This window comes from Podarcis muralis, chromosome 16 (assembly GCF_964188315.1).
Source record: "Podarcis muralis chromosome 16, rPodMur119.hap1.1, whole genome shotgun sequence".
NCBI classification, from domain to species: Eukaryota; Metazoa; Chordata; class Lepidosauria; order Squamata; family Lacertidae; genus Podarcis; species Podarcis muralis.
The window spans coordinates 7559539-7586648 of record NC_135670.1 but is presented as its reverse complement, the minus strand read 5'-3'; the positions used below and the strand labels follow the sequence as shown (position 1 = coordinate 7586648).

Genomic DNA, 27110 nt, shown 5'->3' with positions numbered 1-27110 from the left:
ACAAGTGTGTGTGTGTGTAAGTGGGCAGGAGTTTTCTACTGCAGCAGGTAGCAATGCAACACATGTACTACCATGGCTGACTCCAATAGCTGAATCCCCTTCCCACCAGCATGATCCCCAACGCAAGCTGGCCTCAACATGGGAGCAGGGATGGGCAAAGTTGTCCCATTTCGTTTCTCATTTCTCGAGTTCAGTTCAGTTTGTGAGCCCCCCCCCATCAGTTTGTGATTTTTCCAAGAAAACAGTCCTCCTGAAAATTCATCAGTAACTGAGTGCGAATTTCTCCTAATAGATATGCCTACTATATGATGATTTTGCCTAATGTACACGTCCCCGTCCCCCCACCAGCAAATAATTTCCTTTAATATAATGCATTATGAAATGGCGTTTTCAATGATATATGCATTTTCATTCATGGCTTAACCCCAGGACCTGCATTTCTGGGCTGCTAGGTTGGAGAAGTGAACTGCAAAATTCGTCAAAGTGTGGATTTCAGAGGACGGCTGTGTCCCTTGGTTTCGGACAGTGAGAATTACGCAAGCTCGCCTCAAAAACCAACCTGCATTGAATTTCTTGCGCATCCCCAGCTGGGAATGCATGACTGATTATTGAAGCAGCTTGCCTCAAGCCAGGCCCTTCTGTCCACCCCAGGGATGCCTGCTGCTAAAGGCTGATCCAAGACAAGGGATGGTTGGCCAAGATGCCACCATGTACCAAAACTGCCCCCCCAGTTCCTCTGTAGAGGAATATGGCAGCCATCAACATACATGATAGCAAAATTGTCAATTTTGGGACACTGTTGGGAAGGATGCTAACAGCACTCTAGATGACCCCAGTTTGCAGGAACATCTGTGCCAAAAATGGTATCTTGCTTGATGAGTCCCACAGAATTCAGAATTCAGCCCCTTCATTATACTGGGTCCTGTTTACTGGTCAAGACAGAGCAACTGTGGCCCTCCAGATGTCAACAGTGGGAAGCCCTCTAGCACAGCAAAGAGCGGCTCTGTTTGTTCCCCAATCGATGGTACTTGGAGGGAGACTGCCTTTGAGCCTGTGGGGCAGTGGTTTCACCCTGCCTGCTTATTAACCGGAAGAGCTTTTTGGTTGATCAAAAGATGTTTTCAAATGATTAGTCTTAACTAACTAAAATGATGTGGCCCTAATTCAAACTGATAATTACTGTAGAATTTCCAGCCTGGCGCCAACCAAGCTGAGCTTATTAGGAAAAGTGGCCCAATCTGGCCCACAACAGAAACAAGGAAGGTAATTAATGGGTAATTATGCAGAGGGCAGGGTGTATTCCCCTCTAGGGATGGATGGATCAGTCTCTCTGCAGTCCTGGCCTACCGGACACATGCTTCTTTTTTAAGCGCAGTTCAGACTTCATGTTAATCGGTAAATTTTATTCGTAGAAAACTCCAAGAAAATTCATGTTTGGAGTACAAGTTCAAACACAAATTTAAATAAACTTTTTGCCACCAAATTTTGCATTGTTCATCTCAATGGGCACATTTCTAAATGGGTTTTATCTCAATATACGCATTTTGAAAGCATTCCTGGCAGTTTGTTTTTCAAGACAAGAATTGCATCACAAAATTCGGGCAAGGGCAAAATTATGTTCCGATCCACACTTTAGTCTTGGGGGTGCAAATCAGGTCCGTTTCACACTGGAATTCACAGAAACCCTAACTCTACCACTCCACACACTCTGAATTTTCTACTTAGAACTATGCAAATCAAGTCAATTACATTTAATTTGTATAATTCACTCTGTTTCTAAGGTGTTAAGGTTTATGAAGGAATGTGTGTGGCTCACGGGGAGAAGCTCTGGTGAGGAAAAAGGGGGAGGGAAAGCAAAGGGGAAAATCAGGGAAGGAAAAAAGCAGACTCCATTACCATTCTTTTAAAGCAGGGGTGGCCAACTCCCAAGAGACTGCGATCTACTCACAAAGTTAAAAACTGGGAGTGATCTACCCCCTTTTGGGGGGTTCAGGTCAAAGTTGTTGAGCTTCTTTGGGGGGAGCCAGTGATCTACCTCAGACGTTCAGTGATCTATCGGTAGATCACGATCTACCTGTTGGACGTGCCTGTTTTAAAGGTACATGGATTTATGGATTCTGTAGTTTCATAGCAAACATGCAGCTTGAGGTTGTTGGTTTTTTAAAAAGGAAAACTAGGGTCTCTTTAGAAAGATTTCTTCAAGAATATCCCAGTCAACCAATGCAAAGTTTGCAAGTAGCTCACTCGCCTATGGTGAGTCAGACTTGCCTCTGGGCAACAGGTAGGGAGACCTCATTAAAATCTTGGATCTCCCCCCCCCCCTTCCTTTAATAACACAATGCAGGGCAACTATTAAAAACAAACACAACAACCATTGTGAGCATCAAGACTTTCTTATTTGTAAGGCTGGTTTAAATACTCCAGTCGGGGCTCAAGAAAAGCTTGTATAATGCTCAGAGTGGCTCACTGAAATCCATCAGTTAGCAGCTTCCGGACAGACAAAAGAAAGCGCTTCTTCTAACAGCATGGAATTAACTGATGGAACTCCCTGGCAAAAGATGTGTTGATAGCCTCTGGTTTTAAACGGGGATAGGACGAATGAATGGAGAACTCTGCCAATGGCTAGTCTCCATGATAAGTTGGAGCTGCAACAAAATGTTGCAGTATGGAGTGCTCCTGTTCAGGTGTCTTCCAGGACACTCTAATTCCAATCCTCTACCCTCTTGGTTTCCATTTCTCAACCCCTGCCAGGAGATACCATTCTGTGGTCCTCCCCTAAGCATATTAATACCTCCCCTCTAGTTACTCAGTAACTTCATATTGACCACAAAGCCATCAACACTCAGCATCCCAAGTTTGCTATTAGAGGGAGTGATAGTTAAATGGAACCTCTGGGATCAGAAGCACTCTCTCTCCAAATACCAGAGGCTAGAAGGAAATGGGAGTCAGTTATCATCTTCATTGCTCTACTTTCAGCAGCATCTTGCTGCCCACTATGGGAGGCCAGATCCTGGGTTAGAAGGGCTACTGGTTCTGATCCAGCAGGGCTCTTGTGTTCTTAATGGGCACCTTCCGGCTGTAGCGCACTTTACATAATTGCATTCCCTGAAACAGTCTCTCTGCACTAAGAACAGGTTGCAGATACTGTACTTTGTACTGAAGTTATGCATGCCTGTATGCATAAACACACACCAAAATCCTTACCCGAGGCAATCCAAATTCTGTGCTCAGGAAGCCTTAATTCTGCAACCTGCATAAAATGATGTCCGTTTCCATGCTTAGTTGCATATAATTAGCACAGCTACTATTAGATATTGGGGGAGGGGAGTTACTAAAACATTCATATGAGGTACTCTGCAGACAAATGTCGGCTCCCTTGGCCTGTAAAGCGAGATGAGCGCCACAACCCCAGAGTCGTCCGCGACTGGGCTTAACTGTCAGGGGTCCTTTACCTTTTTTTTAACTCTGCCAATAGCTGGAAAATCTTATGCGGCCACCCTTTGGGGAAGCCTGAGGTTTAGGCAGGCATTTCACACACACGTCCAAGACTGCATTTGAAGGCCTGAGGGTTAGAAACTTTTTAAAATGAAATTAAAATATGATATTCTGTGACTTTCCTGCACTCTGGTAGAAATGAGCAAAAAATCCTCAGGTTGTCTCCAACTACATCTTATTCAGAGTAGAATCATTGGTATCAATGGACTTGACAAAGGCCACATTCACATCCTGTATATGTCAAGATCCAAGTATATGATGCACTTTTTCTATGCCAATACAGTGGAGCCTCGGGTTACGTTGCCTCCAGCTTATGTCACCCTCGACTTGAGACCGGCGCAAACCCGGAAGTACCAGAACGGGCTACTTCCAGGTTCGCACCATTTGTGCATCTGCAGAAGCGCTAAATCGCGCACACGCATGCACAGACTTGCCGCTTTCGGTTGCGTCGTGGCCTCCGGAATGGATCCCCACCGTAACCCAAGGTTCCACTGTAAAGGAGATTGATTGATATGAACGTCAAGACCTATGATGTCGTTTTAAACAGTCATGACTTACCCCAAAGAATCCTGGAAGCTATAGTTTGTTACAGGTGACAAGAGTTGTTTGGAGACCCTTATTGCCCTCCCAGAGCTACAATTCCCAGAGTGGTTTAACAATCAATCACTCTTCACAGTGCATTCTGGGAATTGTAGCTCTATGAGGGAAATGGAGGGTGTCTCCTAAGAACTCTCAGCACCCTTAATAAACTAGAGTTCCCACGATTCTTCAGGGACTGCTGCTACAGTGGTGTGAATGTGCCCCGTTTAAGTCAATTGATATTGATGGGTCTGAGTAAGACTTAGTTGGATACAACCTTTATTCAGGCACCTTTGGAATAGGGGGAGCCTGAGGCTTCTGCTGGTGTTGCTCACACACAATCAAGTCTACCCCTGCAGCCATAAGGCCTGGAAACTGTTTTAAAAAATCAAAATAAAACTGCAGAACTGGCATTCTGTGCACTGGTGGAGCTCTGCCACTCAACCATACTGCCAAACTGGTAAGTATACCAGACACCTGGGCTGAAAGAAAGAAAGGGGGGGGGGAGAGAGAAAAGAGCCCCAAACCCAGGTGCCTTGAGAATTTGATTCTGAAGCACAGGAATGTGAGGTATTCTCTCCCACCTCTCTTGGGTAGCACCCATTTGAATGCCCAGATTCCCGCCCCCCTTGTGGCTGTTTGTTTCCCCATAATGGTCGAGAAAACCTGAACAATAAGCTATTGAAAAAAGAAGGCCCTCAAGTATTTTACCGCTGTGAAGTCTGCTCCCCCACACACTCCGCCCCTGATTGAATTAGGATGGGAGACTTGCCTGAGTTAGAGAATGACTCAGGGAGAGAGGTGAAAAGGGGTGTGTGTGTGTGTGTGGCGGAAGAGAGATACGTAATCGATTCGGTCTTGTTCAGTGAGGGGGGGGGAAGGAGGGGAGCCCATTTCCAGGCAACCATTTTGAGTGCCAGCATCCGGAACAGATGGATTTTCTTCTTCCAAAAAGGAGGAAAAATTGGGAAGCGCACTATAGCCGCCCTCATTCCGAATGCGGGCGAGGAGTTTGCTTGTGGCAAAAGAAAAAAAAAAAAAGACGGCAGAAGCTTCCCAATTATCTTTTTTTTAAAAAAAACAAAGCAAACAGATGTAGTAGCCATCTTTACCTGCACCACTTCCCGAGACAATTTAAGATGGTCTGAAGAATGTAACTGAACAGCGTCTCCATACAGGCGGCCTCCAGGTTTGCCAAAATCAAAGCACTGCAACTCTGTGTACAACTTCAAGAAGAGAAGCCAAGTTTTGAGGGATGAAAACAGGAAACTTTTAAAGAGGGCTTTTGGAACCGCCAAGGCCGAGCGTAGACGACACAGTCTGGTCCCCTAACCCAGCCTTGTAAATAAGCCCACAAGAGCTATAAAAAATTGAAATTAAAAGCTGATATTCTGTGCCTTTCCTGCACTCTAGTGGAACCGAGCTGAAATTGTTGGGTTGTCTCCAACTAAGTCATGCACAGAGTATATCCATTGACACCAATGGACGTGACTTAAGGCCACATCTGTGCCATACATTTAAAGTAGTATGATACCACTTTAAACAGTCACGGCTTCCCCCAAAAGGATTCTGGGAGCTGCTGTTTGTTACGTGTTCTGAGAGTTGTTAGGAGTCCCCTTCCCAGAGCTACATTTCCCTCTTTTCCCTAGGGAACTCTGGGAATTGCAACGCTACGAGAGAAATAGAGGTTTCCTAACAACTCTTGGCACCCTTAACAAACTACAGCTCACAGGATTCTTTGGGGGAAGCCACGAATGTTCAAAGTGGCACCACAGTGCTTTAAATGTTTGGCGCGGATGTGGCCTTGGTTTCTATGCTAGGCACAGAGGAGGGGCAGAGCACCAAAGTCATCTTCCACCAGCTGACTCGCTCGCCTGCATACAATCCCTTGTTGCCCCTTGCTAACAGGTATGTGCCTAATGCAAGGCTGATCCAACTGTACTTAGGGAATATAAGCAGCATCCCTTGGGCTCACACACTCTTTTTAATGCCCACTCTTCTCTCATGTGTAAAACAACTACCCTTTTCAGAGCTAGCCATGGTTGGCATTCCATGGGCACAATTCGTCTTAGCTGTGGTTAAGTTCAAACCAAGAGTTTGCAAACCTGGTTCCATCTTTAAATTTGCAACTGACCATGGTTGGTGTTGAGATTGGCGCACATGTTAACGCTAACCACAGTTAGCTCTTGAAAATGCAAGGGGGAAGGGATTTTATGTCCGAAAAGGGAAGTTGCTCACCAAGCCTTTGGGTTAGGAGACTGGGAAATCTTATGGCTGCCCAGTCCCAGAGTGGATTGGCATTTTACCAATCCCGCCCCTGCAAAAAAAAAATGGGCTGCTCAGATATTATCAAATATTCAAGTAATATCCACCAGCAACTAAGACCTAGGGAAAGGACATGCGTCATCGTTCTAAGGCTGTCCCAGTGCTGATATGAGATATCCCAAGGACTGTAAGATCTGGGATTACCTGGCTTTGGGTTGCTAGGCAGCAAACGGGGTGGCAGCTAGTTTCACTATGTAACCTTGGAAGAATAGAATAGAATAGAATAGAATAGATTCTTTATTGTCATTACACAAGTGCAACATTGCACAAGTGCAACGAAATTGGATGCCATCCCTTAAAAACAACAAAAGCAAAACAACAACAACAACCAAACAAACCACCAACCAAAAACATCTGTTGAAACAGCCACAACAGCTTTAGTGACATCTAAGGTGGGGAACCTGAGGTCCAGGGGCCAAATACGACCCTCCAAGCCTCTCTGTCTAGACTCTTGGGACTCTGCTAGGTTCTACCCTCTGTCCTTGAATTCTCATAACAGTAGTTGTATGAATGAAGTGTGTGTGTAGTAGTCTACTGTACAAAGGGAAAATTTTCATTCCCTGTTTTGCCCATGTTTGCCTCTGGTCCTGCCCACCACTGGAAAGTGGCCCTCAATATCTTGCCAAGAAGGGAATGCGGCCCCCGGGCTGGAAAAGGTTCCCCATCCCTTCTCTAGAGCTTGAGACCTGCCTGGATGAGGACCATGTACCTCCTTCTGCCTCCCCCCCCCCCGCCAACCCTCCAGGTTCTGGTGGCCCGAGCCCCGATCCTTGCTAAGGGCCGACAACCTCTCTTTCACACCCCAACTTTCTCCCCTAGCAAGCACCCCTTCATCCAAGTGAAATATCTCACGGGAGCTCCCACTGCACATACCAGCCAGGGAATTGTGGCCTTTAGAAACAAGTGGAATGAGATCTGACTTAATACTGTTCCACTCCCAAACAGTAAATCTGTGGCAGCGAGAAGAGGGTGGGTGGGGAAAAATGTAGACCCACTGCAGTGAAACAAGTTTTATAATTCATTAAAGTGAATTATCTTGCTCCTCATACAAACAAGAATGAGGCTGTAAGGGGTGGGGGAGAGAAGAGAGGATGGAAACCCCAACAAGCAAACCGTTCAAAGCGAGAGGGAGAGGGAGAGAGAGCTAGTCAGCAGTAAAAATCTTGTCTCCCGAACAGTTCCCAGTTATCCATCTCACTTAATGTCGTCCGCGCTCCTCTCGGAAGCAGGATTCAATACCGCCAACTGAGACTCTGCAGGCTGAGCCGCCCCGAGTGGCTGGTTGATGGGTGCCACCGAGTGACATAAATGAGCCTAACAAAGGAGCAGGAAAGGAAGCAAGTGGAGAAACAGCTGGGGGGGGTTCCTTTTTTGGGGGGGGGACAGGAGTTGCCATGTGAACTTGCTCTGCTGTAGTAAATTTCAAAAGTGTGCAATGGGATCAATGGCCAATCAAGAGAAATAAGTCAAATTACGGTGCAGGGAGAGAGAGAAAAACTCAATGAACCTAAAGTACTCACCCACATAGGGGGTTTTCCCATCGCTGCTCTGTATGAGTTGCTGCCCTGGGTTCGGGGGCTACTAGTATTACTATTTATCAGATTTCTTCACTGCCCTTCACCATAATGTCCCAGGATGGGTTGTAACTTTGTAAAAAATAAAAGCATGCCAGAAGACTAGAAGGAGCCTAAGAGCTCATCTAGTCTGATTCCCTGCTCAGAACAGGATCCTCGTAGGTTGCTATGCAATGGCAACTCTCCTGACAATCTTTGTAGTCCGAGTGCCTACCACCTTCTGAAGCAGCACAATATTCTATTGGCTACAACAGACTGCTTCTTTCAAATCGTTTTTTTGGGGGAGGCGGTAGCGGAGATTATCCTGTGGCCGCCTTTGGTCTAATTAGCTGTTAACCAAAGGTAGCTCTACATTGTTCCACTTAGGGTCTTAGTTCTCAGTGGGGTGGTAAATACCTGTGTTTTGACTATGCCACTTCAGAACTGGGACAGTGGGGAATGTCTGCATGGCTAAATGTACATCAAAGCCCTGCTCCCCAACATTCTGCACATAAAATTGGTAGGTTAGTAAGAATGAAGTTAAGAACATACAGTAAGAAGAGCCCTGCTGGATCCTGTTCCCACAGTGGCCAACAAAATACCCCGATGGGAAGCTTGCAAGCGGGACCCGAGTACAACAGCAACTCTCCCCACTTGCGATTCCCAGGACCTGGCATTCAGAGGCACGTAATTGGCGCTGTGGGTAAAACCTCAGCGCCTAGGGCTTGCCGATCGCATGGTCGGTGGTTCGAATCCCCGGGGCGGGGTGAGCTCCCGTCTTTCAGTCCCAGCTCCTGCCCACCTAGCAGTTCAAAAGCACCCCTAAGTGCAAGTAGATAAATAGGTACCGCTTTATAGCGGGAAGGTAAACGGCGATTCCGTGTGCTGCGCTGGTGCTGGCTCGCCAGAGCAGCTTTGTCACGCTGGCCACGTGACCTGGAAGTGTCTTCGGACAGCGCTGGCCCCCGGCCTCTTAAGTGAGATGGGCGCACAACCCTAGAGTCGGACACGACTGGCCCGTACGGGGAGGGGTACCTTTACCTTTACTTAATGATTCTGACAGAGGAGGCTGAACATGCTTCAATTCTTCTTTCTAACATGCATTTTTTGGTGTGGTGGGGAACTGGTTTAGTTTTGTCAAGTCATCAACAGTCCAGACTCATAGATATATTATCCTATACAGCCTCACTGCCACTGGTGCTAGTCCTGCCCTCTGGACAAAATGCCATTTTTTACGCAACAGAACTTAAAAGTGTGGAGAAACTTTGGCCCTCCAGATTCTGGAGAACTACAACTCACATCACCCCATGCCATTGCTGGGTCTGATGGGAGCTGTAGTTCAGCAACATCTGGAGGGTCAAAGGTTCCCTACACCCATGTTAATGGAAGGCTACTGTTTGACAACTATTTCTTTAAAAAGTTAGGCTGGTTAAGACATTTGGGAAAAACTGGCCTAAAGCTTTAAGTCCAACCGGACAGTATCCCGGCCTAAAACAAACAGACACGCACCACCCAGTTCCACACTCTGAATGCTTTCCAAATCTGGCAAATGTCTAGCGACTTCACAGAATGTGCCTTGTTACCAAAAGAGCAAAGTTAGTATTTTATTGGCAAGGACAAAGAGCAAGGGCCGGGAAACAACTTCAAATTTTTAAAGCCGTCAGTAGGAAATTTTTAGAAGCTGGCTCCAAATGAAGCTAGGAGAAAAATAACCCCAAGTTTGCTAGAAAGGCAGGATCGGCAGGGGGAAACCCCTAGTTAACTGGGTACCTGAGATTTCCCAAAACTTAGCCCAGGGGTGGGGGAACCCTTTTCAGCCTGAGTTCTAGTGGTGGGCAGGGCCAGAGGCAAAAGTGGGAGGAGCAACAAATTTAAATTTTACCTTCTTACAGTTGGCTTGTTTCTCCACACATACCCCCCTCTCAAATCCTCTATGCAGGCAAGCAAGAAGCATTATCAGAGTTCAAGGGCACATTCCAGGGAGACAAAAACACTCAGGGGCAGGAGGGGAGGAGTCGGGAGTGTGCAACCTGAGGAGAGTCCCAAGGTCCAGGCAGTGAAGTTGGGGTGGGCTGCAATTGGCTCCAGGGCCTGAATTTCCCCACTTGGCTAAAAGGAGGAGAAATGGACATGGGACCTTGGGAAGAAGTGGGGTTTAAAGGTGGGGGCCCATCTCTTAAGTCAAAAGCCCAACACTGCTTCTCAAACTACTGATAGTTAACTGGAGGCACACTTTAGTCTTAATATCCTAAAAAATATATAGCATTTTAAAGGTGTGCCCGTTCTTTTTAAACAGGGTGTACATGTTGTCGTATTTTCAAATAGAGGCACATCTGCCATCGCTATGAGACCCCTCCTCATTAAAATGAGGGATGGTGCAGTTAAAAGAGTCATTCTGCACTTTCCCTCCCCTTTGCTCTCTCCAGACACCTTCACTGGAGCTCCCTTGTTCTGCCCTGGCATCAGCTAAAAAGAGAGAGAAGTATCCCCCTTCCATTCACTTCGACAACGTGTTCCTCTTCCCCTTTGACCCCACCCTTGGAGGAGGTGCTTTTGATCCTGATCCTCTTTGAACTATGCTCTTTGTAAAGGGGCTGGGGGCAGGGGCGAGATCCCCAAACCCCTGAGTGGTTAGAGTGTCAGACTAGGCAGACACGGGTTCAAATCCCTATCAGCCATGAGGTTCTCAGTGGGCACGCCCTTTGGCCAGTCACCGCCTCTTAGCCTAAGCAACTTCACAGGGTTGTGGAGGATGAAACAAAAGGACGATGCATGCCACCTTGACCTCCTTGAAGGAAAGATGGGATATAAATAAGAATGCACCTGCCCCTTGATCAATTCCCCGCACTACAGGCTACCTGCAGGTGGGTGGTGGTAACATGAGCCAGCAATGCTGGCCACAATGGGCTGAAGGGGGAGGACGCCCATGTCTTTGATGGCCATCAAAAAGCTTTGGGAAGCCCCAATAGTCTAAACAGGTATTTTCATGCAGGAGGTCCTCTCCACCCCATCAGGAACAGCAGGCAGTTCAATTTCCCACCCACCTTTTTGGACATGGGAAGAGGGTCACACAACAGCTTCCATGTTTTTTAAGACTTGATAGCCAGAAGCTTTTCCCAAGCCCTTGGTACAACTCTTGCCTGTATCCCTACATTTGGAATAAAGCCTGAAATAGTTTCATTATCATAGCTTTGCGGTCCACAATGTCTTAGGGAGTTGTCAGTGTGGTGCCCATGGTAGCCTTGAGGCCCTCCCATGGTGCTGGCAACCCCTCTGAGCCTCCCCCCACTAATCACTGTCCCCTAGGTCATCAGGTAGTGTGGGTGGTTCCCTTCATCTCCCTTAAAAAGTACACAGCTGAAAGAGGAAGCTGGATGAGTGACGTCCTTCCCCACTTCCTCTTTCAGCTCTGCGTGCTTTTCAAGGCTTGGGTTAATTCTATCAGATCTGACTTTTACTCAGTTCTCTTGGGGAAGTGAAGGGAGGGTATGTGCATTTTCTATCTCTTGGAAGTGGGGGGCACCATCCTTGGGAAGTGGGAGAGAAGGGAACAGGTTTTGTGTGGCACCCATGGCACTCACTTAAAAAATCCAAGATGTACCCATGGGCTTAAGAAGGTTGGAGACCCCAGTCAAAGTGCTGTGACGCTCTCTGCTGTTAGAACCAGGGTGCCCATGTTATGAGAAGGAGGTTAAGAGCAACCCCCACCTAAGGCAGAAAGAAAGGGAATAGAACAACAGATGGTGGAAAAAGCAAATTTAAGAGAGTCCTTTTATAGGGAACAAATTGATGGGGTGCTCTTAATGGGCTGTGCTCACTACAAGGACTTTCTGCATATCTACTGATCAGATGTCTACTTTGCTAGCAGTTAGCCATCTGGACAAAGCTGTTCTTTTTGTCCGGGTATTTAATGGCCTCTGAAATGAATGGAATTTAAATGGAGTTTAAAAATGAAACAAAAAAATTATGCACTTCCTCCAACGGAATTCGAGGGGTAGGACATGATTCTCCCCATCCATTTTATTGTCACCATGCCCACGTGGTAGGTTTGACTTTGAACACCCTTTGCTGATGCTATGGCACCTGCAGGCTCAATATGGGTGCCCCCACCCCATTGAAAACCAGTCAGGAGGGGAAAGAGAGGTTACATGGGTGGGAGATCTCGTTTCTACCCCCCCCCCCCCCTTCTACTGTCTGACAAGCTGAGCTCTACAAATGTTTTGAGGAGCTTGGAATTGCATCATATTCTATGGAAACAGGAAAGGCAGCTTGTGGGAACATTTAAGTCTCTGACTGCATCTCCACACTGCAGAATGGGAAGAAGGGGTATTCAGGCACTCAGAGGAAAAGCCATTCATAGCCTTGTCAAAAACTTTTCTCAAATGTTCGCCCTCCCCAACAACTTCTGGGGGCACAGGAGGCCCACTTTCAGAAATTTCTATTGCTTTCTGGGCCTTCCCAATCCACCAGCAAAGCAGTTCTCTGTGGTTAATCCTCATAGCATCTAGAGGCATTGGCACCGAGAACAGCACCCCAATTTTGTGGATGCACTGCATAAATTGTGTGTGTGGGTAGAAGAGGAAATCTTTGGGGAATGGCAGAGAAACTGCATTGTATGCGGGAGGTCACAGATTCAATCCCTGGCATCTCCATGTAGGGATGTGAGAGACCCCAGTTTGAAATCCTGGAGCTGCTGCCAGTCAGTGCAGGCAATGCTAAGCTAGATGGACCAATGGCCTGACTTCTTATGTTGTGCTTCCCTTGGAACGCCTATAACCCCTGACCATTGGCCAAGCCATACTTTCTCAAAAAGGTCAATACTGGCCCCCTGGGGTTGATGGGACTGTGAGGTGGGGGAATAAAAAACTTAAGAGCCTGAAAACAGCTCAGGAGGGGGAAAGAAGTTAATGATATATATAGCGCAAAAATAGCCTCAGAACAAAGGTCATGAGCATGCACAGAGCGCACTTTCCTTGCCAACGAGGAAGCTTTGAATTTAATAAGATATTTCTTTTTTAATGTGTTATGATTCCTAGTAATGGTGACCAACGATTAATAAATGTTGATTGTATATTGTTATTTCTTGGCTTTAGTTCATGCACATTCCTAAGAATTTGGGTTCGGGCTCAATGATGACTCACTGAAGGGGTTCAATGAACTCAGAAGTTTGGGAAACCATGGGTGAGGCAATGTGCTGCCTGGGACTCATGAGAGTTGGTAGTCTAGCAGCAAATGGGGGGTGGGAAGCGCAGGTCCCCCACCCTTGGAGTAGACAACACTGATGGGTCTGACTTTGTATTAAGACAGGATCTCCTCCTCTCAAATCATTTTGGGATGATGAACAGTGAGGATCAGGGCCAGAAACCCTTATTGTGTCCCCCGGGGACTGACAGCATCTTGGGAGGAGAATCAAAGCATGGCAGGGCTTAAAGGAGAAGGCTTAAATGCTCCCCAGCACCACTGGTCCAATCAGGTTGGAGCCCACCCACCTACCCCCTCCAACTGCTTTAACAGCAAAAGTAAAATCAACATGGGGTCCAATCACAGATTGTTCAGCTGGACCAGGGGTCAGCAACCTTTTTCAGCCGTGGGCCGGTCCACCGTCCCTCAGAGCATGTGGTGGGCTGGATTATATTTTGGGGGGGGGGGGTGAATGAATTCCTATGCCCCATAAATAACCCAGAGGTGCATTTTAAATAAAAGGACACATTCTACTCATGTAAAAACACGCTGATTCCTGGACCGTCTGCATTCTGGATTTAGAAGGCGATTGGGCCACATCCGGCCCACAGGCCTTAGGTTGCCTACCCCTGAGCTGGACCCAGCCAACTGTGTGCAAGAAATCACCAACAAAGATCAGTAAGGGCCCAGCCCACTGGCATCGGACCAATCCCAGTCGTGACTGGTTGGCGGGAAGTGGCGGATGCGGGAGAGAATTAGTTTTAAAATCTAGGTTTCCACATAAATTAGGAACACAGGAAGTTGCCTCACAGGGAATCGGTCCATCTAGCACAGTATCAAAAACCTAAGAAGAGTCCTATTGGATCAGGCCCATCTAAGTCTAGCATCCTGTTCCCACAGTGGCCAAACAGATCCAGATGTCCCAAGGAGAAGCCTGAAAAAGCAGGGACTAAGTGCAATAGCACCCTTCCCTCCTATGGCTTCTAGCAAGTTCAAAAGTATACTGGCCAAAGAGGGGAGGTGGGACATAGTCATTGTGGATGGTAGCCATTGATAGGCTCATCCTCAGTGAATGTGTCTAATCCTCTTTTAAACTCAATTTCTACACCAGGGGGAACCAACATGATGCCTTATGGTTACTGGACTGCAGCTCTCAGCAGCCTGAGTACTGGCCATCCCAGCCAAGGCTGCTGGGACCAGGGAGTCCAACAACTTCTGAATAACACTATTATGTTAGCTACACATCAGGGCCTTAGACACAGATCTTTCACAGCCCTATTCAGAGACGTAACCTGGGACCTTCTGCATGCAAAACAGGTACCCTGTATCACACTGGGCTACATCCTGTTCTGTTCATGGCAGTAGCCCTACAAATCAGGTGTTCCAAAGCCCAGTCCTAAGCAACCCACATGGGGTGGGGAAAGGAATTCTGAACTTGCAGGCGCAAATCCAACATAAGCGAAGAACTAGGTATAAGATTTCTACCGCATCAAGGCATGACAATGAGGGCTCAGCAGCCATGCCCAGAGATCTTCCAAAACCAGGTTGTTGCCGCAGCAAACTAAAGAGCTTTGCACAATGGCCTAGACTGTGTATGCGTTTGTTTTTTAATATAGAACTTTTTTATGGGTTTTTCCAGTTTATACAGACAACGTTCAACTTCCCTTCCTCCCATCGGCTCCATCAGGATGCGTCCCGCAAGGCTCCAGGCCAGGGAGCGCCGAACCAAAAAAACTCTCAGCTCAGGAACCTACCTATGTGCCCAACACAGTAATTTGGTGTACACACACACACACCCCTCACTATGGCCCTGGGCTAGGGTGGGGCTCTGGCATTCCAGTAAAAAAGGCGCCAATATCCAGCAAAGCGGCTTCTTCCTCAGGCAGTTTGAAACCCATCTGCCTTGAGGATCGAAGCTGGGACCCTCCCACCCACCACTTGGCACACCGAGAAAGTCGGAGCTGCAAGCAGTGCCCCCACCCCACCCCAAAACGCACAAAAAAATTAGACTCGGTTTCCTCCAATCAGCTGCGCATGATGCTTAATAACCATTGTCCTCGCTAAGTGGTTGCTTGTTACGACCATGCGTCCTCCCCTCCCTCCTGCAATCCCAGATGAGGGGCTGGACCCCTTCCCCACCCACTTTCCGTGCTGACAAAACCTTCCCCTTAGCCCAGCTGGGCGGGATGGGGGAGAAAGTGGAATTGTGTCCGTCCCCCCCCCAAAAAAACTGGCGATGACTGTCAGGTGGAGGCGATCAATAAGGCAGCATCTCCGTCCAGACGCCGCCGCCTCCACCCCGCCCCCACAGTCGATTCCACCATCTCCGGTCAAAGCTTCCGAAGCATTAACCCTCCACTTTGGCAGAAGAACAAGAAAGCAGCACACTCCCAAATAAAATGTCCTCTCCGAGGAGAAAGGGGGGGGGGAGAGAAGGAGTCCTACGCATCACCCGCTGTCCCCACAGGGCTCTTCAGACAGTGCCGGCATGTGCCTCTCCAGTTAGGAAACATCCTTAGGGCATACCTCTGCCCCACTGGCTAGGAAGGATGTGTCCAGCGTGTGTGTGTGTGTGTGTGTGTGAGAGAGAGAGAGAGAGAGAGAGAGAAGTCGCCCCCTCCCCATCATCGTTATTATTATTTTAATGTGAAGGATGCAAGTAGCCTGCTCTTACCACCCACAGGGGAGGCAGTGGCGGCACCAGCAGCGGCTAAGTGGGTGGAGAAAGCAGATTAGGCTCTGTGAAGAAAAGGCATAAGGGGGTGCCCATGCTCCCCCCCCCAAACCATGCTCCCCCCCCCAATTCTTAAACTATGAGAAACCGGTGGCAGGGTAGGGAGAGAGAGGGGGGGGGCTAAGATACTCACACAGTCCAGATTTGGGAGGACAACCCTAGGTTGTTGCTGGTTTTTTTTTTATTATTATTTTAATGATCCCGCCCCAGCCCCACTTCAAACCTTTTGCCAGGATTATGTGATGACTAGACAGATGACAAACTCCCCCCACCACACACCCCAAGCTCTTGGGGAGAGGCTTGTCTTTCTCCACCTGCCCCTGCCTGCCTGGAGGTGAAAAAGCAATGAAGGGGGGGCACGAGAGTGGATTTGCTTTCTCCGGCTCGCCCCCCCCCCGCACCCGAGCAGCAAATCCAAAGCAGGGTTCAGGGTTTCAAGCATCCTACCCCAAAGGTGGAAAGGAGCAACAGACAAGCCCCACATCTTCTCCTGAGAGGGTGGCTGCAATTTATAAAGCAGGTACCCCAACTCCACACACAGACACTGCCGCCCTTTTGACTCGGTGCCACGTTTAATTCATCATTAAAACAAGCTCCTTGCAATCCTTGCATTGTCTACCGATCCGAGACATGCCAATTTAATACTCAGCCAGCGACACCCGAAAACCTCAATCCGCTCCCATCAGGAAAACTAGCAGTTAAGGCCTGGTGTACACCCCCATTTTATCTTCTGTCCCTGCCAGTGCTGTCACCCCTTAGCAGGAGATACCCTTCAGGGCCTTTCTGCTAGGCCAGGCTTATAATTTTCTCTCCCCCATCCTCAAGTAATGCCACAGAAAAACTCCCTGAAGACTCACCTTCCCTAAGAGGAACTCCTTTACAGCTTTTTCTCCCCATCAGTATTTAATCTCTGCCATTTCTTCCATTCAGTCCAAAAAAGATTTTCCAAAGATTCTCCATCACCACCCCCAGTTTCTGCTGTCCACCCCCAAAATTCAGGCTAAAATACCCCCCACTTCAGGCTTCCTTCGTTAAGGTTGTCCTCTGTAACTTTATTGTTGAAAACTTACTCCCATCCCAGAAAAAAGAGCACCACTCTCAACCAAATGCCCCCATCTCCCAAGCACCCCCGCAAAAATAAAAGGGACTGCACATTTGACTCGCACAGCCAAAGCCCCTCTCATAGCAGCACCCCCACATTTCAGAATAGATAAATCCCCACAGGCATCTCCTTCTGTATCAATGACTGAGGATGACAGGCTTCTGTGAAATGAGATCCTGGCCCTCCATCGAACCCACATCAAACCCCAGATGGATATCCACTAGATTGGCATAGCCCACTACTGAGCCCCAATATTCAAGACAGAACCCTCAACTGGATCCACAGCATCATATTCACCCCACACCAGATGAGCCTTCATAATCCACCCCACCACCTTTCTTTCGCTTTGGAACTCCCAATATTCAGGATGGCAGGGGAAGGGTACTCACCCCCTTCCTGTGACCCATACATACCCCTGTCCCTAGAAAGGTACAGTACCTCCATGGCTTGCATCAGCTGTGCCCCACAGACACCCCCCCCCCACTTTCCAGACTTCAATATTCAGGGCAGCTCCTAACAACTGCCCCCCAAAGGAGCGCCTCCTCAAATCTTTTAGGACCTATTCACTACCTAGCTTAATATTCACAAGATATTAACGTAATGTAAATGCCTTACAAGAAACGAGTGTCCGTAAATCTCTTCCTGAACCCCGATATGAAGAACGGCACTCCCTTAAAAAAAAAAAAAAAGGTTCACCCCCGCCCACCACAACCCTGAGGGTGTTAGGGTGGCACCTTGCCCTCCCTGTTGCAGTAGGAGAGCCCCAGACACTCCCCTGTTCTGAACCCCAAAAGCCAGGACACATGACAACAGACACATCAAAGGAAGGCCACCTCCGCACCCATCCTCCAGCTTCGTAAGTCACGTGGACAGCACCCCCATATACCTTGCCAGACAGACCCCCAATTTCCATGATAGCACCGGCTTAAAAAAACACCTCATTGGGCTCACACACCTCCTGGCCCAAAAGCCACTGTGACGGCATCTCACCTCACTGCAACAGGAAAGCTCCACAGACACCCCTTCTTCCGAACCCCAATATCCAGGATGGCTCCTCTAAACACCCGCCAGCACACAATTCGTATTCCAGCAGGGGGGCCGTTTGAAAGGCATCCCCCAAACCACACAGACGAGCCCAGACTGAACCCCAATATTTAAAATGACATCCCCCCCCCAACACAAATAAAGTGACCCCAGCCCCCAAAGGGATGGTGCAGCAGCTCCTGCTTGGCAATAGGCGACACACCCGCGCCCAGAAAACCCAGACTGCTTTCCTCTGAACCCTAAAATCCCAGGAAGGCCCTACAGGCACCCCTTGAAAAGGGCAGCCTCCCCACCAGTCACGTGGGTGGCGCCCCCAATATCACGCCACGCAGACACCCACCCTTAAGCTGCAAAATTCAAGATGGCACCCCTCCCCTCCCCCCCTCCAAAACTGAAGCTCTTTCTCATTGCACCCCCACATCCCCCCCCACAAGCCCAAAGGCCACGGGGGTGGCCACTCACAACCCAGGGCGGCAGACAAAACCCCTCAACCCTAATATCCGAACTGACCCCCCCAAAAAAACTCTGGTCCACAACCCCCCCTCATTTGAAGGCCCCCCCCCCGCTGGGGTACCCCCCCATAGGGCACTGCCCCTGTCAATCACCGCCTCAGCCCCGCCCCCTTCATTCTCCCCCCTCACCTGACGGGGTGTTCGCGTGTGGAGTTCGAGGCCCCTCAGGCCGAGCGGAGGGCGGCGCGGGGAGCCGGGAGGGGAAGGGGTGGGCTGGCGGCGGACAGCAGACGCGGCGCCACCGACACCACCACCAGCAGCCGCCGCCGGAGCCGGCACCCACCACAAACAATGCTCCTGATTGGGCAGCGGGCCCCGCCGGGCACGGCCCGCCTCCCAACGGCCAGCTACGACGCCCATTGGGTGGCGCGGTTTGAGCGACGAGCTCTCGGGCCAATGGTCCGGCGAGGCGGGTGCGGGGTTTCCCGCCCGGCGGCGCCCATTGGCTCCGCCGGACGGGTGAGTGGCGTCGCGTGAGGCCAACGAGCGGCGGCGGAGTTCCCCGCGGGGCGCCTTTTTAATGGGTCCCCTTTTTAGCCGCCACATCCGGGTAACCGGCCGCCTCATGGATGGATGTGTCGGCGGGCAAAAAAATAAAGGTGCGGGGGGCGGGGGAGGAGGAAGGAGGCCTGATTGGCTTCCGTCCTCTTCCCTCAGGGCATTTTGGCCCCTATTGGCCACCCTCGCCTTTGTTGCCCTCCTCAAATTTGGCATTGAAAATGAATTAAAATAAAATAAGAAGCCAAAAAAAAAAAAAGGAAAAGAAGTACAGTAGTCTTTGGGCTTCTGGCCTGCACTAGGCCTCAAGCCACGCTGGAATGAGTCAGGTTGGCAGGAGTGGCTCTTTCCAAAATTGCCAAACAGTCACATTATAATGAATAAAGGTGTTTATATTGCTAGTCTTGTGTGCGGAATGGCCCCAAACACAGAGCTTAAAAAGCTTTCAATTGGCAGTTTTAAGGCAGATACTTGCTGGACTACAACTCCCATCACCCCTGACCACTGAATATGCTGGTTGAGGGCTGATGGGAATTGGAGTCCAGCAACAACCAGAGGGCCACCGGTTTCCCTCTCAATTGTGTTTGTTCCTTCGTTCATTGTCACATTTATATCCCACTTTTTCTTTAAAGATCTCAAGACGGCCCAATGAGGCCGTCTCCCTGTTATCTTCACAAGAACCCTGCGAGGTAGGCTAGGCTGGAAGACTTCCCCAAGGTCACCCAATTCACAGCATGCATTTAATCACGCTATCAAAAAAACGAAGATCATGGCCACTGGTCCCATCACCTCCTGGCAAATAGAAGGGGAAGAAATGGAGGCAGTGAGAGATTTTACTTTCTTGGGCTCCAGGATCACTGCAGATGGTGACAGCAGTCACGAAATTAAAAGATGCCTGCTTCTTGGGAGAAGAGCAATGACAAACCTAGACAGCATCTTAAAAAGCAGAGACATCACCTTGCCAACAAAGGTCCGTATAGTTCGAGCTATGGTTTTCCCAGTAGTGATGTATGGAAGTGAGAGCTGGACCATAAAGAAGGGTGATCGCCGAAGAATTGATGATTTTGAATTATGGTGCTGGAGGAGACTCTTGAGAGTCCCATGGTCTGCAAGAAGATCAAACCTCTCCATTCTGAAGGAAATCAGCCCTGAGTGCTCACTGGAAGGACAGATCCTGAAGCTGAGGCTCCAGTACTTTGGCCACCTCATGAGAAGAGAAGACTCCCTGGAAAAGACCCTGATGTTGGGAAAGATGGAGGGCACAAGGAGAAGAGGACGACAGAGGACAAGAATGGATGGACAGTGTTCTCGAAGCTACCGGCATGAGTTTGACCAAACTGCGGGAGGCAATGGAAGACAGGAGTGCCTGGCGTGCTCTGGTCCATGGGGTCACGAAGAGTCGGACACGACTAAACGACTAAACAACAACAACAACAAATGAGAAGTGATCAACTCCCGTCCGGAAATCTATTTCCCCACCGTGGAAGGATGTGTGGATCCAGAATTGTCCTCCGCGGTCATTTATGGACACACCATTAAGACCATGTCCATGGAAGACAATCATACTTGGCTATGAGTGATCGCCAAAGAAAGGAGAGACCACTATGAACAGTCCTGGCTTCCCCCAAGGAATTCTGGGAATTGTAGTTTGTTAAGAGTGCTAAGAATTGTTAGGAGACCTCCCCCTGCCTCCTCCCAGAGCTGCAATTCCCAGAATGCCCTGGGAAGAGCTATTGAAACCATTTTGCGAATTGTAGCTCTGATCCTCTTAGCAGCTCCCATCATTCCTTGAGGGAAAGTTCCTCTCTTGACTAAATTGTAACTAAATATATTATTAAGGAATATATTATACTTTATTAAGGAATATATATATATATATATATATATATGCAGGTTTTGGTGTCCTCGGGTATCTTCCCGTGTAAAAGTTGGGGTGTCTAGGCGACGTTTCGACGAGGTCTCACTCGTCATCTTCAGGCTGGTGCTGAAGAAGCCGAAAGCACCAGCCTGAAGATGACGAGTGAGACCTCGTCGAAACGTCGCCTAGACACCCCAACTTTTACACGGGAAGATACCCGAGGACACCAAAACCTGCATTCCTGTACCCGTGAAAATCTACGAAAGCAAATATATATATAATTATATTATATTAAGGAATATATTAAGGAAGGCAGAAACCGAAACATTTTAAGTAAACAGGTTCAGGTAGATTTCATCCTGCACTTGTTTCAAGCAGATAACGTGTTACACACACACATATTGCAAATTTGTGCACACACACAAATGCTTATGCAAAAATATTTTATTGTGTATTAGTCTATCTTCAAACAGCCCTGGAAACACATAGGCTCTGGCTCCTGAAAGAATCCACTCTGCATCTGACAAAATATGGTTCCAATAACAACACTTGGTTGTGCTTACACTAACTTCACAGACATAAGGGAATTTTTATATTGAATAATGGAACACAGATTACCTAAGTGTAAGAGAAATATGGAAACCGCAAAGAGATAAGAGGGAAGTCAACTAACATATATGGGACTCAAACCAGTTTAGTGGAACAGAAAGAGTGTAATGGTAAAGGAAAATAGAAAATATGGAATGTGAAGGTAATGTCTTTTTAGGAATTTTGTGTATAGAATATCCAAATTATGGTTTGTGCTCCTTAAATAATTTTGTGTATTCGATAAATATATTTTTCTTTTCTTGTTGATTTGTTTATTTTCATACTTTCTTTTATGTATCGTTTTATTTTTTGTACAAGTGGGTGTATGGATTGATTTATTTTCATCTTGTAAATTTTAAAAAATGCCATAAAGATTATTCAAAATAAATAAATAAATAAATCCACTCCCTGTCCCCTAACCAACTGCCTCAGCCACCTTGCGACTTGTGTTTATTATAGTTTTAACTGAGGCACATTGTTCCAGTTTATTGCTCCCACTGCATTTCCAAGCACAATTCAGAGTGTTCATGCTGACCTTTAAAGTTCTCAACGGCCCTGTACACCTGAAGGAAAGTCTCCACCCTTATCATTCAGCCCGGACACTGAGGTCCAGCTCCGAGGGTTTTCTGGCAGTTCCTTCACTGCCAGAAGTGAACTTACAGGGAACCAGGCAGAGGGTCTTCTCGGTGGTGGCGCCCACCCATCAGATGTCAAGGAAAGAAACAACTATCTGACTTTTAGAAGACATCTGAAGACAGCCCTCTTTAGGAAAGTTTTTAATTTCTGATGTTTTATTGTATTTTTAATATTTTGCTGGAAGCTGCCCAGAGTGGCTGGGGAAACCCAGCCAGATGGGCGGGGTATAAATAATGAATTACTATAATAATATTATTATGGGAAGCCTATAAGCAGGACCTGGGTGTAAGAGCACTCTCCTCACTTGTGACTCCCAGCAAGTGGTATTCAGAAGCATTGCTGCCTCTGACAGTGAAGACAGAGCACAGCCATCATGGCTAGTTGTCATTCATAGCCTTGTCCTTTGTGGTTTTGTCTAGGCCTAAAGGACCCCTGACCATTAGGTCCAGTCATGGCCGACTCTAGGGTTGCGGCGCTCATCTTGCTTTATTGGCCGAGGGAGCCAGCGTACAGCTTCCGAGTCATATGGCCAGCATGACTAAGCCGCTTCTGGCGAACCAGAGCAGCGCACGGAAATGCCATTTACCTTCCCGCCAGAGCAGTACCTATTTATCTACTTGCACTTTGCCATGCTTTTGAACTGCTAGGTTGGCAGGAGCAGGGACCGAGCAACAGGAGCTCACCCCATTGTGGGGATTCGAACCACCGACCTTCTGATCGGCAAGTCCTAGGCTCTGTGGTTTAACCCACAGCGCCACCTGCGTCCCTTTTTTGTCTAGGCCTAGGACATCCCTATTTTCATCAGAGAAATGTTGGGGGTTACGGAGTTATGCGACCCCAGAGTCAAGGAGATAAGTAAACTATACAACCTTTAGAGGACATATGAAGGCAGCCTTATATAGGGATGTTTTAAAATGTTTAATGTTTTATTATGTTTTTAAATGTTGGAAGCCACCCAAATTGGCTGGGCAACCCATTCAGATTGGCGGGGTATAAATAAAATAAAAATAAAATTTGTTATTGTTGTTGTTGAATAGGATGTCTCTATTTTCATCGGAGAAATGTTGGAGGGTATGTAATCCTCTTTTTAAACCCTCCACGATGGTGGCTATAATTGACTCCTGCGGGAGCGAGTTCCATAGTTCTGGGCTGCATGAAGAAGTTTGTTTTTTTTAATTACTTTTTATTAGTATTTTCCACACAACAACAACACAAAAAATATCAAAAAATAACAATACACAAAAACCAACATACGAAAAATACCAAATCCATATCTTACAAGTCAATAATATAAACACTAAAAAGAAAAACCTCTCATTATGTCTTCCTGTTTTCCTGATCATCTCTATCCTAGCATCTAGATATAAATCCCTCTTTCTTATCCTTTCACTTCACAAGCTTAGGCTGCATGAAGAAGTTAACTCCTGTTATCTGTCCAGAATCTTCCAACATCCAGCTTTCATTGCATATCTAGTGTTATGAAATAGGGAGGACAAAAATATTTTCTTTATATGCTTTCTCCATGCCATGCATAATCTTGTAAACATCTGTCAAGTCACCACCTAGTTTCTCTGCACTTAAAATGGTGCAAGCTTTCCCCATTAGATTATAGTGCAAGGTTTTGTGCACCTCTGCCATGGGAGGGTTCTGCCTCTCGTAGGTCCCTTACCTATCCCGCCCCGACCTGGCCACAGTGATCCATGCGACGGTCACCTCCAGGCTTGACTACTGTAATTTGCTCTACCCGGGGCTGCCCTTGAAGCTGTCCCAGAAACTCCAGCGGGTACAGAATGCAGCAGCGAGGCTCCTCACGGGGTCTCTGCCATGGAAGCATATTCACCCAGTGCTTTTCCAGCTGCACTGGCTCCCGGTGGAGTACAGGGTCAGATTTAAGGTGCTGGTTTTGACCTTTAAAGCCCTTCACGGCCTAGGACCCTCGTACCTACGGGACCGCCTCTCCCGGTATGCCCCACGGAGAGCCTCAAGGTCCATAAATAACAACACCCTAGAGGTCCCGGACCCTAAGGAAGTTAGACTAGCTTCAACCAGAGCCAGGGCCTTTTCAACACTGGCTCCGGCCTGGTGGAACGCTCTGCCTCATGAGACCAGGGCCCTGCGGGATCTGATTTCTTTCTGCAGGGCCTGTAAGACAGAGTTATTCCGCCTGGCCTTTGGCTTGGAGCCAATTTGATTCCCTCCCCCTCTTTTTTCTTTTTCCTTTCTCCTCCTGTGATGAGGCTGCATTTTAATATTTTAATATTTGAATGTTTCAATATTTTAATGTTGTATTTTAATCTTGTTTTAAGTTGTATTCATTCAACTTGTTTTTATTATTGCTTGTTAGCCTCCCTGAGCCTGGCCTTGGCTGGGGAGGGCGGGGTATAAATAAAAATTATTATTATTATTATTATTATTATTATTATTATTATTATTGGGATTTTGGCACCAGCAGGAATTGAACCCAGAATCAGCTGTTTCCTAGTCAGGACCTTTGCCCACCTAAGCTACACCCCGCCAAAGGTTCTGCCTTCAAACCAAACCAAAATGTTTTGGAAAGGAACACAGGAATATGTCTTACATGGAGTCAGAACATGGACCCATTCAGTCCAGGACACTGATTGGCAGTGGCATTCCAGGGTTCCAGGCAGGGAGTTTTCTACCCGGAGTTACTGGGGACTGAAACTGTTTTAAATACTAAACATGCAATGCTGCCTTACTTCGAGTCAGAGCTTTGTACCCTCCAACATTTCTCCAAAGAAAATAGGGACGCCGATCAGAAGGTCGGCGGTTCGAATCCCCGCAACGGGGTGAGCTCCCGTTGCTCAGTCCCTGCTCCTACCAACCTAGCAGTTCGAAAGCACGTCAAAGTGCAAGTAGATAAATAGGTACCACTCCGGGAGGATTTCGGCACCTAGAATTCCTTTTAGGAATTCTAGGTGCCGAAATCCCAAAGGAGCAGAAAAGACTATTTATGTATGTGACCACAGCTGCACAGATGTTACTGGCCTAGAGATGGAAAGAAGATAAAGTCCCGACCAGAGAAGAATGGCAGATGAAGTTAATGGGACTATGCTGAAATGGCTAAAACGACAGGAAGAATCAGAAATCAGGAAGACTAAAATTTTAAAATGAATGGGGAGAATTTATAACTTATCTTAAAGACCATTGTAAACAGTTAAAATCGTTAGGAGGATTGGAGTAACACTTGTAGTTTAAGTCTGAATTCTGGACATAACAGAAGAGGTAAAGGAGTTGGAGTGTCATAAAAGATCTGGGAGGAAATGATTAATAATAAGACCCATAAAGGGGAGGATGGAAGTCCAGGAGATTCCTTGGAACCTTGTTTTTATGATTTATGTTTGATATATCTCTGTAATTTGAAAACCAAATAAATAAATTTTTTTTTTTGGGGGGGGTAAAGCATGCCCAGAGCTGTGGCTCTTCATCAAAGAGAATGCAAGAAAGGAGAAAAGAACAGGTGGCGGTAGCGGCAAGCCTAAAATAAAATTAAAAAAACCCCCTCTACAGCAGTCCCCGAAGCCCAGATATCGCTAGGACTCAACATGGCTGCCAGTTTACAAAAGGAAAGATGGCAGGGCGCCAGTTGGGACTCTGGCCTGGATCTATGGCTTCCTTCTGCTTCTCTGCCCCTCATTGGCTGGCGGCACATGACTGACAGGCTCCGGGCCCTCCCCACAAGTACGGATGACGGTGGAGCGGCAGGGGCCAATAAGCCTCTGCCACCCAAAACAGAAAGCGAGGGAAGTATTGATTTCCTAAACAGGCTATTTCTGGCAAGCCCCAGTGCCAAAAGTCTGGTAAGGTCATCCCAGGGGAGGCTGGCGATTCAGTTCCTGGCCGTTTTCCTCCGTCCCGTTAAAGAACAAAACAACACAATTGAGGTTCGTTTTCCTGGTGCGACGTCCTCCGCCCTATAAGAACATGGAGTGTTTGGTCTCAGGCAGCGGTCCTCCACGCACGTGGGGAAAGGAAGCCCCATTAAACACAGCGGGGGCGGATTCTGAGCAAACTTGCACAGGGATGGGCTGGTAGACAGGTCTGGAGCCTCAGCAGCCCAGGAGACTCCACCAGAACTTGCCCTGGGTCCGTGAGCCAAGATTTCGCGTTTCCCATAATGCTCTTGGGGGTGCCATTTTGAATCCCCCACTGCTGACACCAGATAGTGGAGGCCATTGGGGCCGCTCCACCTGTCCACCTCCTTAATGAAGTCACATTCAGAGCTGCAACTCTGGGAGAGGAATAGAAGGCTCTCCTAGCAAATCCCCAGGACCCTTCGTGATTCTGCGAAGGGAGCCATGACTGGCTAAAAGTGCTTTAAATGGATGGTGCGCTTGTGGCCTTGCCATCGTTCCGGTGGGCGACCCTGGCTCCCTGCAACCTCCTTAGTCTCCACGTGGCCTTTGTGGAGGGAGGGCGAAGACAAAACCAGGATTAGTTGGCTCTTATCAACTAATTCCTCTTGTCAAGGAATTGTAGCTCTCAACCCTCAACCAACTACACTTCCCAGAATTCTTTGGGGGTGCGGTTGGGGGAGTCATGGCTCTTAAAATGGCTTTAAATGTATGGCACAGATGTGGTCTTAGAAACATTAAGAAACTGCCATTTCCCGAGTTAGACCTGCCAGTACATCTAGTTTAGGACTGTCTATACCAGAGAGGGGGAATGTTTGTGTTATGTACTGAAGTTCTCACCCTGGGCCAGCAGGGGGATACTGTAGATAGTTATGCAAATGAAGGATCGAAAGTGACGTTCAGTGATTGGATAGTTTTAGAAAGTTGTTACAGTAACGTGGTACTGGAGCTCTATATAAGCAGTCCTTCAGTTCAGTTCTGTTCTGGCCTGTGAATAAACAAGAGCTGTTTGAAGAATCGCTGTGTCGTCTGATATGTTCACCCACAACTTAACAGTTTGTCTCCCCCTAGACACTCCTTGAATACAACTCCTGACCACTGGCCATGCTAAGTGAGGTGGTGAAGTTCAGGAA

General features: G+C 47.7%; 1 protein-coding gene across 4 annotated transcripts in view; it reads right to left on the bottom strand.

Annotated features, from left to right (window-relative positions):
- GATAD2B (GATA zinc finger domain containing 2B) overlaps nt 1-18823 on the bottom strand; it is a 75030-nt gene extending 56207 nt beyond the window's left edge. For 2 of the 4 annotated variants that reach the window (XM_028709239.2, XM_028709240.2), the window contains exon 1: nt 18655-18823. The gene's annotated coding sequence lies outside the window, so the exon portion shown is untranslated. The remainder of the gene's footprint in view (nt 1-18654) is intronic. The other 2 variants (XM_028709236.2, XM_028709235.2) reach the window with 1 other exon arrangement.
- Nucleotides 18824-27110: the final 8287 nt, after the last annotated feature.